At 43.1% G+C, this 17279-nt stretch overlaps 1 long non-coding RNA gene across 1 annotated transcript in view; it reads left to right on the forward strand.

The window, feature by feature from the left end:
• Nucleotides 1-17083: 17083 nt before the first annotated feature.
• The window catches only part of LOC118164280, a 13204-nt gene continuing 13008 nt past the window's right edge, over nucleotides 17084-17279 (forward strand). The window contains exon 1 of the long non-coding RNA XR_004749408.1: nucleotides 17084-17225. This is a non-coding gene — a long non-coding RNA (uncharacterized LOC118164280). The remainder of the gene's footprint in view (nucleotides 17226-17279) is intronic.

The raw sequence follows: 17279 nt of genomic DNA on the forward strand, positions 1-17279 counted from the left end.
AAACATTTTTTTTTTTTTTTTTTTTTTTTTTTTTTTTTTTTTTTTTCCTCACGGTTGGTTCTAATCTCTGGTATACATATGCTTTTCTAGCAGTTGGAAGCTTGCTAAACTACCTCACCTTCTTGTTCCAGCATTTCACTGTTAAGAAGAAACACTAATCAAAACAGTATTTCAGGCCTGGGGATTGTTAATCAACCTGCAACAAATCGTAGTCAGCAGAACCAAAACATGTTTTAGATAAAATCTGGTTTCATTTTTTTAAAATGAAATTAAGCACATTTAAGTCAACTGATGGGAGGTGCCAGGCCTGAACCAAATCTTGATATGACCTTGTGGAAGAGAAATTCCAGACTAGTTGAGCAGAAAATAACATGTGGTTTTTGTGGATGTACTTTGGAATAACAGGGGTAACAGGGGTCAGGTTTCTGATTAGTCAAACTCTGAATGATTCAAGTGAGATAACAACCAGAAAGACCATAGCCCACAGCACTGCATGGAACCTTTGTCTTGTGTTGATAAATAGCATCTTGTGTTTTACACATGCAGCAACAGCTCTTTAAATTATTGATATTTTGGAAGATTCCTGCACTCCTTTTTCTATTGTCTGTCCCCATCTTTCCCATCCTTGACATCCAAAACTCATGAATTTGTCTCCAATGTCTGCATGAAGACTAAGTACCTATGCAGTGTGAAACTTACACAGCATTTGATATTGGGTGTCTGCCCTGTGGCACAAAGATTTAACTAAAGATGACCAGGCTTCAGACACAACAAAAAGGTTCCTCTCACCCTCCTCTTTTTGCATTTCAAAGGAATTTCTGATATTTTTCTTTTGCTGTCCCCAGGGGAATTTGGCCTACTGAGCAACAATTCCATTCCAGTAGCTCATCCTAGCAGTTTCCAATAACAGCATTTCTTCTGTATTTCATATTTATACTGAAGTAAAGAATTATCTAAATGCACCATATTTTAAATAATTTCAATTATGATGCTGTCACTTTTCATAATGGATTGTAGCACAGAAAAACAATAGTCCATCACTGTACCAATGTAAAGAAATTAGTTGTGATTGGGTGAAAAATTGAGCATTTTTTCCTCTGATTTAACAAGTCGGAGACAAAGTTTTTTATATACAAAGCAAAATTTCACCAATAAATCAGTAAAAACAGCTTTTGGACATGTGTTCTATACTTTCATTAATATGCTTTTTTAGATTGGTTGAGTCTTTTTCTGTTTTGTAATTAACTTATCAAGGAGTAATGGTCTAATCTGAAAAAGCCGACTGGATGACAGAAATACTATTTGTTTTAAATTGAAAATATTTCAGCATCTGCCAAGATTAGATTTCCTTAAATTACCCTTTAAAAACATTGATTTCTAATACCGTATTTCCTTTTCTCAATAAAATAGAAATATGTGTTCAGAGGAAGCTGTTTTAAGGAGACATTGCTGAGAAACAAAGCTATTCCAGTAATATTAATCCCTCTCCGATGAGCTGCCAAAAATATAATTTCCATTTAATGCCACGAGTTTGGTGGGTAGTCGTTTTTTACTATCCACCAGACTGAGACTCTGAAATTAAATGTTCAGTAATATTTGTATAAATGAAGAACCCCCTATCTCTATCCTTTGACATAACTAGGACGCTCTAATGTAATAATTTTATATAGATTAATTCTCCCCCAAATTAGTACCTGATAAAAACATATGGCATGGTGTTTACCAGAAGGAAGAGCTGTGGTCATGTACAAGGTTTGTTGCATTCACAGCATATGACCAATGTCACTTGAATAATGCCCAGTAATGCCATTTGTATATTTCAGTGCTGTTATCGAGGCAATATTAAGCTAAATGTAGTATCTGAAATACCCTTTACCTGTGGTAACCTCACATTATGTGGTTATTATTAGAAGTCTCATTAAAGCCATATATTTTACTTGGAAAGAAGAAGTTTAAATGTCTGTACTTGGGCAGACCAAAGGTCTTTATAGCTTAGTTCCCTCTTCACCACAATGGCCAATTTGTGAGTGCTTACGAAAAGCTCATTAGACATAAAAATTGATTCTTTCCAGGGCATATCCTTTAGTTCTCAGCATTTCCAAGCAGGAGAATTCTTTCTAGACCACTGTGCAATATTCTTCAATGTACTTGTCTCCCAGATCTCTCCAATTCCTTTTTTAACCCATCACATTTTTGTTATCCTGACAGAATATGTATTGTACATTCAATTCTACATTATGGGAAAAATAACTTTCCTGTTTTTTGAACCTGCCAGATGACAATTTTACAGACTCCCTGTTTTTTGAACCTGCCAGATGACAATTTTACAGACTCCCACTCAGTTCTCCTGTTGTGCAAAGCTGTACATAACTGCTCCCCATCTGCCCTTCTCCATACCAGTCACCATTTTTGAAAGATCTCTTTCATAGTATCCCCTCATTTTTTCTTTCTCTAAAAGTCTTAGTCTATTTAGTTTTCATTTACTATCTCCTTGTATGGACATCTTTGATCATTCTTCTTGCTCTTCTTGTAAACTAAAGAGTGACATAGCAGTGTTTTCAGTTTGTTCTCAGTTTCTTTCCTGGAGGTTTGCCTTTTGACCATGACCGAGTATTTTCATCAAACTTCTCAAAATGATTCTACAGCCTCTTTCCTGAGTGGTACTAATATTAGTTTAGAAACCATCACTCTGTACTGAAAAGTTAGGATTTTCTATAATTAACCTAATTGTGTCAGCTTTTTTATTCTTTTTTATTTATTTTTTTCCTCATGCAGCTATTCTGCAACACTTTACAGTTGGCACTTACTTTTAGTATCCTAAAGAACTTAGTATCATTAGTAAAGCTCATCACCTCATTCTTTAACTTTTTGATTTCACTTAGTAATAAAATAATATATTGGCTTTACATGGAAAGGTTTTAGTAGCAGGCGACTGCAGTGGTGGCCGCTGTGAGAAGAATCCAGAAGCTGCCCCATAAAGGCCAGTTTGAGCCCGCTCCAAAGGGACCTGCCACTGCCCAGAGCCAAGCCAATAAGCGATCTTGTTTGCACCTCTGGGAGAGCAGATTTAAGAAAGTGAAAAAAACTGATGCACAACAGCTGCTGGGAGAGTGAGAAGTAAGAACCAGCCCTTCAGACCCCAAGGTCAGAGCAGGAGGGCAGGAGGTGCTTCAGGCACGCAGCAGCAGTTCCCCTGCGGGCTGTGGAGAGGCCCCTGGTGGTGCAGGCTGTCCCCCTGCAGCCCATGGGTCCCACATGGAGCAGATCTCCACGCTGCAGCCCGTGGAGGAGCCCACGTGGAGCAGGTGGATGTGGCCTGGAGGAGGCTGCAGCCCATGGAGAGCCCCTGCAGGAGCAGGCCCTGGGCCAGAGCTGCAGCCCGTGGAGAGGAGCCCACGCAGGAGCAGGGGGCCTGGGGGGAGCTGCCGCCTGTGGGGGACCCGTGCTGGAGCAGTTTGCTCCTGGGGGATGGACCCCATGGTACAGAGCTGTGTGGGAGCAGTTCTTGAAGAGCTGCTGCCTGTGAGCAGCCGCCACAGGCTCAGTTCGGGAAGGACGACATCCTGTGGAAGGGACCCCACGTGGAGCAGGGGCAGAGAGTGACTGTGAGGGAGTGGCGAAGATGAAGTGTTAGGGACTGACCGCAGACGCCGTTCCCTTGTGCCACTAAAGGAGAGGACATAGGAGAGGGTGGATGGGGGAAAGGTGATTTTAGTTATTGTTGTTGTATGGTTGTTTTTTTTCTCACTGCTCTAGCTTGTTAGTAATGGGTAATAAATTTTATTGATCTCCCTATGCTGAGTCTGTTTTGCCCATGACAATAATTGGTGAGTGATTTCCCTGTCCTTATCTCAACCCTTGAGCCCCTTTCATCGTATTTTCTCCCCCTTTTCCTTTGAGGAGAGGGAGTGAGGGAATGGCTGTGGTGGAGATTAGCTGCCCAGCAAGGTAAAACCACCACAAATAACAGCATGGATCCCCAGTGGAATTGTAACAAATATCTGTTGTGAAAAAAAATGTTATTTTTATCCACTGCTGTGCAGCTTTTAAACAGTTACTGACCCACAGAAGATTTTGTCCCTTACCTCATCATGATGTCTCTTACCATCATGAACTCAATTTCTTATAAGCCTTTACTCAGGGACCAGAGCAAAAGTGTTTTGGAAATCAAAGTGGATCACTCTTAGCTCCTTGTTCACCTTTATACACCCATCATAAACAACTCTAATAGATTTCAGAAGTACAACTTCCCTCTGAAAAAGCCATATTGACTTTTCTTATTATATCCACTTACTGTATTATAGAGTAGTTCTAGTTTTGGTAGCAGTTTTACTTTATCTTCTTGGTAAAGAAATCAGTCATACTGGCTTATGCTTACCAAATGCATGGCAGAGCCTTAAAACAATTCAAAACCCTCCACCTTCCATTCTTCTGTTACTTAGGACACTTTAACAAGGCCTAAAAACATTACAAACAAGGCAGCACTTGTATTTTAGCTGGAAGTCTAAGAGTAGATACTGTCAAGTCCTGGCAGTGTGCACAATTTGTTTCTATCAGCCTGTTTTAATACCTTTTTAGTGAGAGATTTCACCAGCTTAAGCCATCTGCATTGCTGCTGAAGAGATAGATGACCTTACCTCCTGCTACACTCACAGTCTTTTCATTGTTTTGTGTTGGAACTGACTCCCACAGGGTTGTGCAGTCAGGAAAGGGACACGATTAAGCTGGAAAAGTAAACAAACAAACAAAACTCACAACCCATTCCCTTTCCAAAAGCAGCTGTTTTTGCCAAATCAGGCAGCTGATACAGGTGAGTGTGTAACTGTAGGATGACTGGTGCTGCTGGCAGGAGTGGGGCACAAGGGAAGGATACAGCAAAATGGGTTGAGGTCACCCTAGGCTGATTGTGAAACTGCATCCTGATACTTCAGCTGGAGGCAGTTTGCTGTCATTACTGTTTTACTCATTTACGTGCATAAGGAACTTCCAGAGAAACCCACACCAGCGGAAGATGTAGTGGTACTGTTGAGAAAGGAGATTGATGGTCTCCAAGAGTGCTGGCAGCCTCTCTGGCTAGCAACACTGCGTACAAAAAATGACACCCTTTTCTGTCATAGGTACAAAAGAAATATATTTAGCCAAGAGCTGAGAAAAGTGGGAACTCTGTCCACCATTCAACTACCCATTCAAACAGGATCAGATAAAGCATTTTTTTTTTCTCTGCATCTTCTTGAATTCTTTAAGTAGAAATTAAATCCACCTTCGCAGAGCTTTCAGGGCTTGTATGAATACTGAGAACAGGTATTCAAACAAAAGTCTCATTTTACTTTTCTAACGTTCCTGTAATTTCAGTTATAAAAAGATACACTACTTTATCCACCTGCCTACATATGGGTTGTGCATTTTATTCATTGGCCTAGGATTATCTGTAAATAGCAGTTCACCTCACATTTGCTCTTCTTATAAGCATGTATATATAAACCTGTCATTTTTAACACAGATGGGCATACATGTATATTTAATTATGTACATTGAACTGTGAGGGATTCTTGCAGAAAGGGAACACTGAGTATACTAACAAAGCTTCCTTGATGGGGAATACTGAGAAAACACAGGAATAAAAAGCCTTTGGCAAAACAAAACCTTACACAGGTGGGATGTAGCATACATCATCCAGATGACAGTGTTGCAGATTGACTTAAATACACAGTTATACCCACTAAGGCCTTAATGGAGCCTCAAATTGCTCTCCAGACTGTGCTCTTTCCTCGTCTAATAGGGACATTAATAAAGCCAGACCCCTGATGCAGCACAGCTAGAACTTGGGCTGTGACTTGTGGTCTTGCAGGACACTAGAAAGCTATAGTTGAGTAGAAAGAAGGTTGATGAGAAAGTTTGTCTTTATCATCAGATCCACTGCTAATAACAGTCCTAATTCAGGAAAGCACTAAAAAGAGTGGGACTTGGTCACAAGTAAATATTTAATATCTGTATCCTGCCTTGTTATTCCCACGGTACATTCAGGGATCTGCATTACGATTTTTGTCCCTAGTGCAGGAAGAACAGTGTTCCCGAGATAGGGGAACAAAGGACAAACATTTCTCAAACTCCAGATTCCCGTCAGATCTGGGATTTTCAAGTAATTTGTAGGAAGAAAAGTAATACAATCTATTTTCCTAGCTTTGATGATGCTCTTTCATCTTCAAATAATTGTTAAATTTGTTTTAATTGTAAAAAGATATTCAACAGTTCTACTTCAAAAAAAAAATCTTGTATTTTTGGGCTGGGGGTGGATTTTTGTGATGGTACAGCCAGATGGTATCCCTTAAGGATCTGGTGAGATTATACAGCTTAGAAAAATCTATTAGTTTAAGTATCTAAAAGAATATACAGTTGCTGAGATTTTGAAATTACTGAGTCTTGACATTCCAGCATTCATGTAGTGAAGGTAGATCCAGTTTATGGTCTTGTGGTGAGGGTCCAGATAAACACTGAAAGTCTTGAATACTGATTTTAGAAATGAGATGAGGGACCACAATTTTACACACTGCATGGATATGAAGAGCCTGATGAGACAAGTCAAAGGTAACACCTGAATGAAAGGTAAGATGGTTAGTAATCTATGTCAGGAAAGCTTTCACAGAACACACAGAGCTGTGTTTTACTTATGCTAATAGACAGAGTAGCAATAGCAATGAGGTGGAGAGGTCAACTAGCCAATATTTTGGTTGGACAGTAAATATCTGGAGCAAATAGATTTTTTTTTGATTCCAACACACACTCAGCATTACTTCAGTTCCTCATTAAACTAGACACAAAGATGCAGCCTCTACATATACTGAAAAGTATGGAGACAAGAGAAGAGGCTACTGCTCCCATCAATTCTCTTCTCACAGACCTATAATCCTGGTGTATGCTACAGTCACCCCTTCCTGATGATCACTGCACTGGAAATCATACTTGGAAGGGAAACAGCAGAAGAGTTTTCAGAGGGTGTGCAGGAAATACCTGCCATTAATTGATCCTGGTTTAGAAACCTAAAAGACAGGCTTGAACTGATTCAAGAGACTTAGGCATGTTGTGGTTTAGGACAGGATGGGCTAAATGCATGCATTAATTAATATGCAATAATTGGAAGTGTGTAAAGGACTGTGGATATTCATTACCTCTGTGAAAGAGTGATTAATAATGGAGGAGTGGTTATTGCTACCTCCCCATTCCTTGCTGACAGGACTGTTGGTAAGTAGCCTGGAGGAGTAGGGCGTTAAGTGCATTGGCTTTGGATGTGCAGCCTTGGTCCCAGCTGTCCCTGAAGGTCATACACAGCCAGGTGACCCTGAAGGCAGCTTTGTGTTGCTTCTCTTTGGGCTGATCTAGGTGAGTTTTATGAGGTGGCGAGAACTTTCCAGGTTAGCTGATCTTTACCAGCTGGCGGTCCACTTTAAATTGTAGCAAATCGCTGGGCAAGTATTCTTGTAAAAGGTTAGTTTTGGTAGTTTTACCAATTATGTTTTCTTCATAACACCTGCCAGACTGTGCTTTACCTAACAAAAGCCACATCCCTAACAACTGTATAGGAGGGCAGGAAAGAAGATCCTGGCAATCACAGGCCTGTCAGTCTTACTTCAGTGCCTGGTAAAATTATGGAGATTATTCTGGGAGTTATTGAAAAACATCTAAAGGACAAAGCAGTCATTGGCCAGAGCCAGAATGGGTTCACTAGGGGCAGGTCATGTCTAACAAATATAATTTCCTTCTACAACAAGATCAGCCACTTAGTTGACCAAAGGAGGCCAGCCACTGTAATCTTTCTGGATTTCAGTAAAGCTTTTGATACTGTCTCTCACAGTATCCTTCTGGACAAAGTGACCAGAATACAGTTAGATAAAAGCGTAATAAGATGGATGAACAATTGGCTGACGAGTCAGACCCAGAGGGTTCTTGTAAATGGAGTTACATCAGGCTGGTGACCTGTCTGTCACTAGTGGGCTTCCCCAGGGCTCCGTTTTAGGACCAGTCCTCTTCCGTGTTTTCATAAATGGTTTGATTGAAGGACTTGAAGGTTTTTTGAGCAAGTTTGAGGACAATACCAAATTGGGTGGAGCTGTTGACTCCGTCAAGGGTGGTGATGCCTTGCAGTGAGATCTGGACAAATTAGAGAGCTGGGCAATCACCAACCAATGAAGTCTAACAAGAGCAAGTGCTGGATTCTTCACCTGGGAAGGAGTAACCCTCATTATAAATACAGACTGGGGGGATGAGATACTGGAGATCAGCCCCACAGAAAGGGATCTGGGGGTTTTGATCAACAGCAAGCTGAACATGAGCCAGCAGCATGCCTTGGAAGCCAGGGGGGCCAACCGTACCCTGGTACATCAGGCACAGTATTGCCAGCTGGTCAAGGGAAGGCATTGTCCTGCTCTGCTCTGCGCTGGTGTGGCCTTACCTTGAGCACTGTGTGCAGTTCTGGGTGTCACAGTATAAAAAACATAAAACTCTTAGGGAGTGTCCAAAGGAGGGCAAAAAAGATGGTGAAGGGTCTAGATGGCAAGACGTATGAGTGGCCGAGGTCCCTTGGTTTGTTCAGCCCAGCGCAGAACAGGCTGAGGGGAGGCCTCATGGCGGCCTGCAGCTCCCTCAGGAGGGGAGCGGAGGGGCAGGCGCTGAGCTCTGCTCTCTGGGGACAGCGACAGGACCCGAGGGAACGGCATGGAGCTGGGACAGGGGAGGGTCAGGCTGGGGGTTAGGGAAAGGTTCTGCACCCAGAGGTGGTCGGGCACTGGGACAGGCTCCCCAGGGCAGTGGTCTCAGCACTGAGCCTGACAGAGTTCAAGAAGCATTTGGGCAATGCTCTCAGACTCATGGTCTGATATTTTTTATATTTTATTTTATTTTTGGGTGGTCCTTTGGCAACCCAGGAGTTGGACTCAATGTTCCTTGTGGGCCCTTTCCAACTCAGATATTCTATGCACAGCAACAAAATTAAGGTCAGATTGGGCCTCTGACATCAGCTTGACTACTTGAGTGATGTCAATTCAGTAGGCCAAGACAAGGCAGGAGCAGCTGAAGACTGCAAGTGACTTTGCCTGCATCCTGGGAGACAGAGCCTGTTGTTCTGGCCTAAATGGCCCTTACCCACCTTCTGTCTCCTCTTTCCTTTGTAGCAGGAGTTGCTCCTGGCATCCTTTTCTTTTAGGCAGAGAATAATTAGAAGCTACAGCAAAGCCATGAGGAGGTGTTTTTTTTTTTCTGGGCAAAGTTGAGTTGATAGAGAAAGACAGCTATAAGGGGGAAAGGAGACAGCTGTGGGCTTTGGAAACAAAACTCCAAGAACATGAGGAGACACCCCTGGGGAGGAAGAGATGGGTGTAGGCTGAGAGAGGAGAAAGAGACTGAGTTCCTCCCTACATAGACCCATGACACCCCTCTGGCTTCTTCCAGATCCCCTCCCCATCCCTCCACACCTCTCTCAGGTGTCTTGCACATTTTCCCTGAGACTTCCCCTCCCACTCCCTGGAACCTGCTCTACTGCCACAGAAACTGAAAAAGGGCATCTGCTGCCAAGGAGCTTTACGCTGCAAATTCCTAATAGCATTATCACCTGGAAGCTTGCTTCAGGCAGTGGGTCTGAAGAACTTCAGCCCAAGCAAACTCTGAAATCAGAAACACTATTGTTTGACAGAACCACAGAACCAAATGTATTGAGGTTCTCCTCTTCTTTACTCCCTACATACCAGATTATGAGCAACCACAGACATCAGCATCTGCAGATTGCAGCAGCTGTACTGCTTTTAGTGCTTGTCTCTATGTTGCAGTACAGCTTGCACATCACGTGTAGAAATATGACAGATAAAATAATTAGATAACTGGGTCTACCATGCTAAGCAAACAGCACTTGTACATGCCTCAGTTTCCCACACTATGCCATAATGGTACGCCTCTGTTCCCTCTTTGCACTCCCTGCTTGTTCATTTCTGCCTCTCCCTGTATCCCTCTGCTCTTCTCCCTAAGAATCCTCTCACATCTTCCAGTTGTTGCAGTATCCACTCCAATTGTTTATGCCACTCAGATTCCCTTCCCCAGAGTCCATCAAATAACCTTAAAATTGCCATGAAACAGCACTGAGTAGTCACAACAAACAAAAAGTAGAAGTGAACATGAGATTAAGTGTTCCACACTGGGCTGTTCAGCAATCACACAAAGCCAGAGACTCTGCCGCTGTTCCGTCTTTTCAGCATTTGAATTCTGCCTAATCAACAGCATGTGACACAAGTTTATACACAATATGTCAGCTAGTTTGAAGTTTCTCACAAGATTTTCCAGCAACATGCTTCTCCACATACCCAACCAGCTTGCTTTTCTGTGCATATTCTTTCCACCCACACCTACAACATGGTTGTATCTCTCCAACATCTTATCATAGCTGATTTACTGGTAAATTAGTTTAAAGAGTAGCATGTGCCCTTAGCTCTCTGCAACAGACCATAATTTCCTGGATCTCCTTCCTTTTCTGAGGATTCCATACAGCGTTTCACTCCTTTTTTTGAGTAGCAGCTGACTTGCCACCAGACCAAGTTTCTACTTAAGAATCCTTGTTCTTCTTATCCTGGAAGAAGTCAGGCAAGATCCATATGAATGATTAAGTAAGACCACGTTGTTTCTCATTTTCTCTGGCAGCCTAAAGTGGTGCATTCTTTAATAACATATTTACAAATGCTGTATACCTTGGTCCTGTGCTACCTATCAGATATTGAATGCAGTGCACAAAAGCAGTAGCACTTGTATCACTAGTGTGCCCATAAATACCTGTTTGTTTGTTTTATATTTTGATGTAAGTACTTGGATAACTTACAAATTCCAACTCTATATTATTCTACTCTATAATATTCTACTCTAAGTGATTATTCTTGCCAGACAGCATGAAAAGGGTACTTCTTCTCCCTTCCACTACTGCATGCTTTGCTGTCTCATAAAATCTTCTTTAACTTATCTATTATAAATCCTGGTATGTATATTCATTATGGACTGGGAACTGTTTATGCAAATGAGCTATGATCCCCTTGGAAAAACAAAACAAGACACCACTCAAACACTCAGAGGCAGCTCTTAAACAGATAAGTAATGCTGGATTCCCCCAGGGGCTTTTGCTCTCTGTAAAGACAAGTTAACCCAGTAGCTGCTTGAAGTTCTGTATTGCTCAGGACAAGAAGCCATAAGCCATCCTTCTTGCAGGTGTTGCCTCATGAATAGCTGATGATTCCATTTCAGCCCATAAATTTGATACGCACTTCTCCTGTGTGCTGAATTATATGCATTGAAAAAGCACTGTGTGACTTACAATTGCTAGGAAAATAATTTTTCAAAGGATGCAAGAGAAGTTGAGGTACAATATGTGCACAAGAGCAAAGATGTACACTTTAATGTCAGAAATTAAAGAAAAGCTAAAGAGACAGCACTAAAGAAATTTTCTTCTTTCTGTCTACTCAGGAGTCAGACACGACTGCAGTTCTTGTGTTAAAATTATCCCTTTCCTTACTCCAAAATAGGAATTACAGAGACATCAGGGGAATATTGCATCTTAAGTGTTTGTGGAAAGGCAAATAGTCCCCTGCAAGCATGGCAGATGATATATCTCAGCTCTGAAGACCACGGAAGAGTCTGTGCATCTAAAGATTCCACTCATGCCACTAAGGTGAGCTCTCTCATCCAGTAAATGGGAATTGTCTATGAGAGCCCTGAAAAGCTGATTTCATTGGCAAGACCTCTACTGTCTGACTGTTAAGCAAGAGGTGGGCAATAACTATCTCTGCTGGTTTGCATTCTTGACTGGAAATAGCTCTGTTTCAAACTCAGTAGTCTCCATGTACGCTAAGGATGGATCTGTCTTCATGAAGAAGACAGATCCTATGTTCCACATAGGATTAGAGAAGTGTCACACAGATGATAGCATCTGTCTATGCTCAGATGATGAAGAGGTAATGAGTGGTTTACACGGATTTCCTTTTTTGAAATGTGATGCTTAAACCCCGCCTAGATTATACTCTAGTATCAATAGATAAATATGTATACATACAGGATGTGGGTTTTATCGCAGAAATTTTTGGCAAGACTTTGTATTAGATGACATGCTGGTATTTACTGTAACATGACTGATGATTTTCAGTCATCTCCCGACTGAAATTCTATGCTAGCTATTGAAGAGGCTGTTTTTCAGAGTTGTGGGGGTAAGGAAGACACTTTGAAGGTTTTTAAAAACTTTAAAAACTTAAAAACAATACACATACTGGGAAAACCAGCTGACGTGCTTCCTTGCTCATTATATGGGGCTGTAAAAGGACATTCCTCTCAAGTTTCCTGTATTGAAAATTATGCAGAGATTAACACTACTTACTGACATGGTATCACAACATTGTGCTAGGCTTTGTTCTAAATAGGAAAGTAGATTCCAAAACAGGCCAATAGATAAGAAACAGACTGTTATATCTAAATAGATAACTTTCATTAAAGAATAGAATAACATTTTATACTACCTTAGGAACCCTGTACCTAGGAAATACCAGATAGAATTCCTCCTTGTGTTATTTTGAATACATTATTATAGCCTCCTTTGGTGTTACCACATTTTGATATCTGGTCCCAAGCCAATGGCAAACAACAAAACAAAATACTAGTCATACAGCTGTACTGCAACAGGAAAGCTACAATTCAAGACAGTTTTTGAAATACTGATCAATAATTATTTGTTTTAAATCCCCCCAATCCCCCTGATGATAAATAACCCTTCCAGTCTTCATAGATTGGTCTATTTTAATCTGCTCTCTACACTTCAGCACACAAGAGTTTGCCATACTCAATGACAACTGAGCAGCATAAATGGTGAAGTACGTCTGCATGTCATTTTCATCAGCATCAGTGTCAGCAATGTTTTGGAATAGCTTTTGTGAGCCACAGTGGGGCTGCAAGAAAACAAGCGTTTCGACAGTTTGATCGCCAAAGTAGAGAATTAGCTTTCTGCAAGTCCTTGATCTTTTCCCTGCAGTCCCAGGTGGCCTGACTGGTGACCTGACCTTTCAGCAGATCCCTGAGTACCACTGCAATCCATACACTTTACAATCCCAGATGGTCACCAGTATCCTACATGTCCGTCTCTGGCAAGCTGGAAGAGACTTTTCTAAAGGCTTCACAAGATTCTTGTTGCTAGTGCTAACCAGGCAACACTGCAGAGAAAGCTGATGGGGGCAAAATGTCCTACAGTTGAGCCACAGTGCATACAAAGACAGTGGAATTCTGTATAGCAGAGCTTAGAAAAACTGTACTGGCTACCTAAGCAATGGCTGTGAAATCAAGCAGAGGACTGTTTACAGCTCTGAGCTACTGGTACTACACCAGAGGAGATGACTTGGATGTCAGCTTATGCTTTAAGAGAACGTTTGTGTGTTGGAGGCATGTTTGGTTAATCATTTGTTTATACTCTATAATCTAGACCAACTTCTTGAGGCTGAGGAGTCCACGTTTGTATTTTTGGCATATTAAAGCCTCTCTCTGACTGCCAGGAAGGCCATCAGGTCCAACACACATGAAGATCGAAGCATTTTATTCCTCCAGAAATACTGCTGCCAATTGCAATGCTAGAAATACAAAACCATCTCAGAATTCAAAGATTGTCTCAAAGACAGGACAGAACAACTTTCTAGGAAAAGTGATGTAACAGTTACTATTTTGTGTTGCTTTTGGAGGCCTGCTGGTTTCTGCGGGACAGAAATGTACAGAATTGTCCGCAGCAGAGCCATGAACACACTTCTGACATAACCATCTGTTTAAAGAGCCTCAATAACAACAACAACCTGATCATCTAAATGAACTGAAAGGTGATTTTATCCTTCATTCCAAGAAAAGAATCATTAGTAACTCCACTTCTGTGAGGAAAAGGTTAAATCTGAACAGCTTTTTGTGCCAAATGCTTTAACACAATTCGTGTCCAGTGGTGCCTAAGACTAATTCACCCAACAGCAATTCAGTGATGATTTTTTCCCCAACTAAGAAAAACTGACACCGAAATAAGGATATGTCAAAGGTAAAATAAACAAACCATTATAGTCCATGTCAGCCAAGAAAATAAGATCCAGCACTGCAATCCCTTTGTACTGTTGAGCTACTCACTCTGTTTTTCACATTTTCAGCTTGTGCAGATTTTTTCTTTCTAAACTCAAATGTCTGCTGGGACTGGGAGTAGAAGGAAAGCTGTGGTTAAACCCTTCTTCTGTCCAGCCCCATTCCTCGAATAATTGGACAAAAAAGTAATAAACTATGAAGTCTCTCTTCCAACGGTTAAAGAAACACAAAATAAATTGTGGTTAATCTGTAGCGACAGAACTGTCCATTTCTTCCAGGCAGATGAAATATAAAATATGCAGTGATGCTTAGAGCACTTGCTAATTATTTAAGAGGGATTTTACACACAAAACACGTTTAAAATTGAAAAGCTTCAATATTCTCGACCAGCTTTTCATCTCCTGCTAACAGTGATCTGACATTTCAGAGAAAGCTGACACTTCCCCAAGTCACTCCAGAAGCCATGCAGCCAGGGACTGCATGGAAAAAGGAAAAAAGAAAAAAAAAAAAAAAAAGACACTAACAACAACAACAACAAATTCCTGAGCCTTGCAGGCAACTCACAGGAAATCTGGAGTGTGGGATTACTGGACAAATACAATACATAAACACCACCTTGTGTGTGGTAAATTCATCTTTATTCCAAGCAGCTTTCCAAATTGGGTGGGAATAGCAAGAAAATGCCAGTGAGACTGAAAAGGCACAAGTCAGTTCCTGAAAAGGGCTCTCGCATCCTTCCATCTGACTCTCAGTGAAAGAACATCCTTAAGAAGGAATCAAATTTACCTTCAGTATCACAAGCTTTGACAAGCCTTTCTCTTCCCTCGCAGAAGCCACTTCCATGGTCAGCCTTCCCCTGCTGTCTCCTGCCTCTGTTACCATACTCTATCACAGTGAAGAAACCCTGTTTCAACGGCAGCTCCTTCAGGTATAACAGTAAGGGCTTTTCATCCTTTCTTGGGGATACCAACCCTGCCACCCCAATGGCAAAGCCCTAGGTTAAGCCTGCCCTCTCATGCTAATTGTGACTGTGAAATTACGAAGCTCCACCTGGAAATAACATAGGCTCTTCGCTCCCTCTGTCCTCTTTGGGAGGCTGTTGAGACCTTCAGTCCTCTCGTTGTCAGCAGCCTCCTTCCTCCTAGTTTCCAGTTTCAATTTCCAGCCTCTCATAACAAATCTTCTCCGGCATCAAGAGTGTTCAGCTCACTGCACCACAGCACTGCGTTTATGGAACCACTTCCACAGGTCACCACACCGTATGTCCTTCTGCAGCCAAATAGCTGGAGCATGCATCTGTAGGCAACCAAAAGGCCCGGGCACACAGGCCCAAATCTATGTGATCTACCTGATGTTTGTGTGTGCTCCTAACAGGAATGGCAGGCCATCGTAGGATGGGGGATGCCTGCATTTTGGTCACATCATGGATCAGTTCGGGTCACATAAGAGGGAAAAGAGCTGTGCAACTATCAGAACAGTGAGCATCAGGGCACAGGCAGGACAGTTATAGGCCTCAGGTCAGAAAGCTCTGTTTTAACTCAAATTTTCAGCCTTTACTAGGCTGAATGAGATGTGCTTCAGGACGGACCCCCAGCACATTGAAGTGGAGAACAAATTACAAGACACTTTCTGCCAAGACAGACCAGTGCGTTTGGATTTTGTTTTCGCTTATCATCTTCTGTTGTAACATAACACCATTTCAACTCCATCTGTGATTGCAGTGCTGGGAACACAATAGAAAACAGAACACTTGCAGCTAGAAGCATCTATCGGGTTTCAGCTTCTAGAAGTCGTCCCTGCGACCCACCCTGTCGTTAGAGGAGTCAGAAATGGAAAAGGCAGATCAGGCAGGTGGCTACACTGTATGCTGTTGTGTATATTCTCCCACGTGCCTGGTGACAGGATGAGGGGGAATGGGCTAAAGTTGTGCCAGGGGAGGTTTAGGTTGGATGTTAGGAAGAACTTATTTACTGAAAGGGTTGTTAGGCATTGGAAGGGGCTGCCCAGGGAAGTGGTTGCGTCACCACCTCTGGATGTCTTTAAAAGATGTTTAGATGTAGAGCTTAGTGGTACAGTTTAGTGGAGGACTTGTTAGTGTTAGGTGAGAGGTTGGACTCAGTGATCTTGGAGGTCTCTTCCAACCTAGATGATTCTGTGATTCTGTAATATTGGTAAACTTATTGCTCCCTACAATTCCTTGAAATGAAGGAGTGGGGAGCTGGGGGTCGGCCTCTTCTCACAGGTATCTAGTGATAGGACCAGAGGGAATGGCCTCAAGTTGTGCCAGGGGAGGTTCAGGCTGGAAATGAGGAGACATTTCTTCTCAGAAAGAGCAGTCAGGCATTGGGACGGGTTGCCCAGTGAGGTGGTGGAGTCACCATCCCTGGGGGTGTTCAAGGAAAGGTTGGACCTGGTGCTTAGGGACATGGTTCAGCGGGTGGCATTGGTGGTAGGGGGGTGGTTGGACCAGGTGATCTTGGAGGGCTTTTCCAAGCCTAATGATTCTATGATTCTGTACTTCATGGCCAGTGCATACCTTTAAAGCACCATGACCACAGGGCGATTTCCCACTTTGGGCACTCCTGCTGGGTCAACACCTGTGGATGCCAAGGGATGAACCGTGTGCTCGTGAAGGCAGAGCTCAGGGGAAGACGCTTAATGTGCTTTATTCACCGGGGCCATGCCAACCAGAGCAGCGCCAGGAGATACTTTAAGGCAGCAGCCGCTTCCCCCAAACACTCGCACGAGCGTTTTTCAAGCAGGCGCTGCACCTTTCGCCTCGAAGCGGCTGCCGACGTGGCTTAGCCGACGGCTCCCCCAGGCGCTGAGCCCCCCACCCCAGAGCCAGCACCCCAAAAGTACCGCCCCCCCCCCCCCCCTTCTAGCGGCCCCCCCGCTCCGCCAACCGCCGCCCCGCTGACGTCACCGAGCCGGATGGAAATAGCTCCCCGTCCCCCCAGCCTCCCGGATACAGCGCTCCCCATTGGTCGGCGCCCCCAGCCTATGGGCAGCGCCCGCGCCGCGCTCTCCACCAATGGCCGTGCCGCCGGCGCCGCGCCCCTCCCCTGTCGCTAAGGGAGGGAAATACAGCGAGCTGGGGCGCGGGCTGGCAGGTGCGCACGGCGCGCGCCGGGGCTGCAGCCGCGGGCGGGAACGGGGCTTTGCTC

Source organism: Oxyura jamaicensis, chromosome 3 (assembly GCF_011077185.1).
Source record: "Oxyura jamaicensis isolate SHBP4307 breed ruddy duck chromosome 3, BPBGC_Ojam_1.0, whole genome shotgun sequence".
Classification (NCBI taxonomy): domain Eukaryota; kingdom Metazoa; phylum Chordata; class Aves; order Anseriformes; family Anatidae; genus Oxyura; species Oxyura jamaicensis.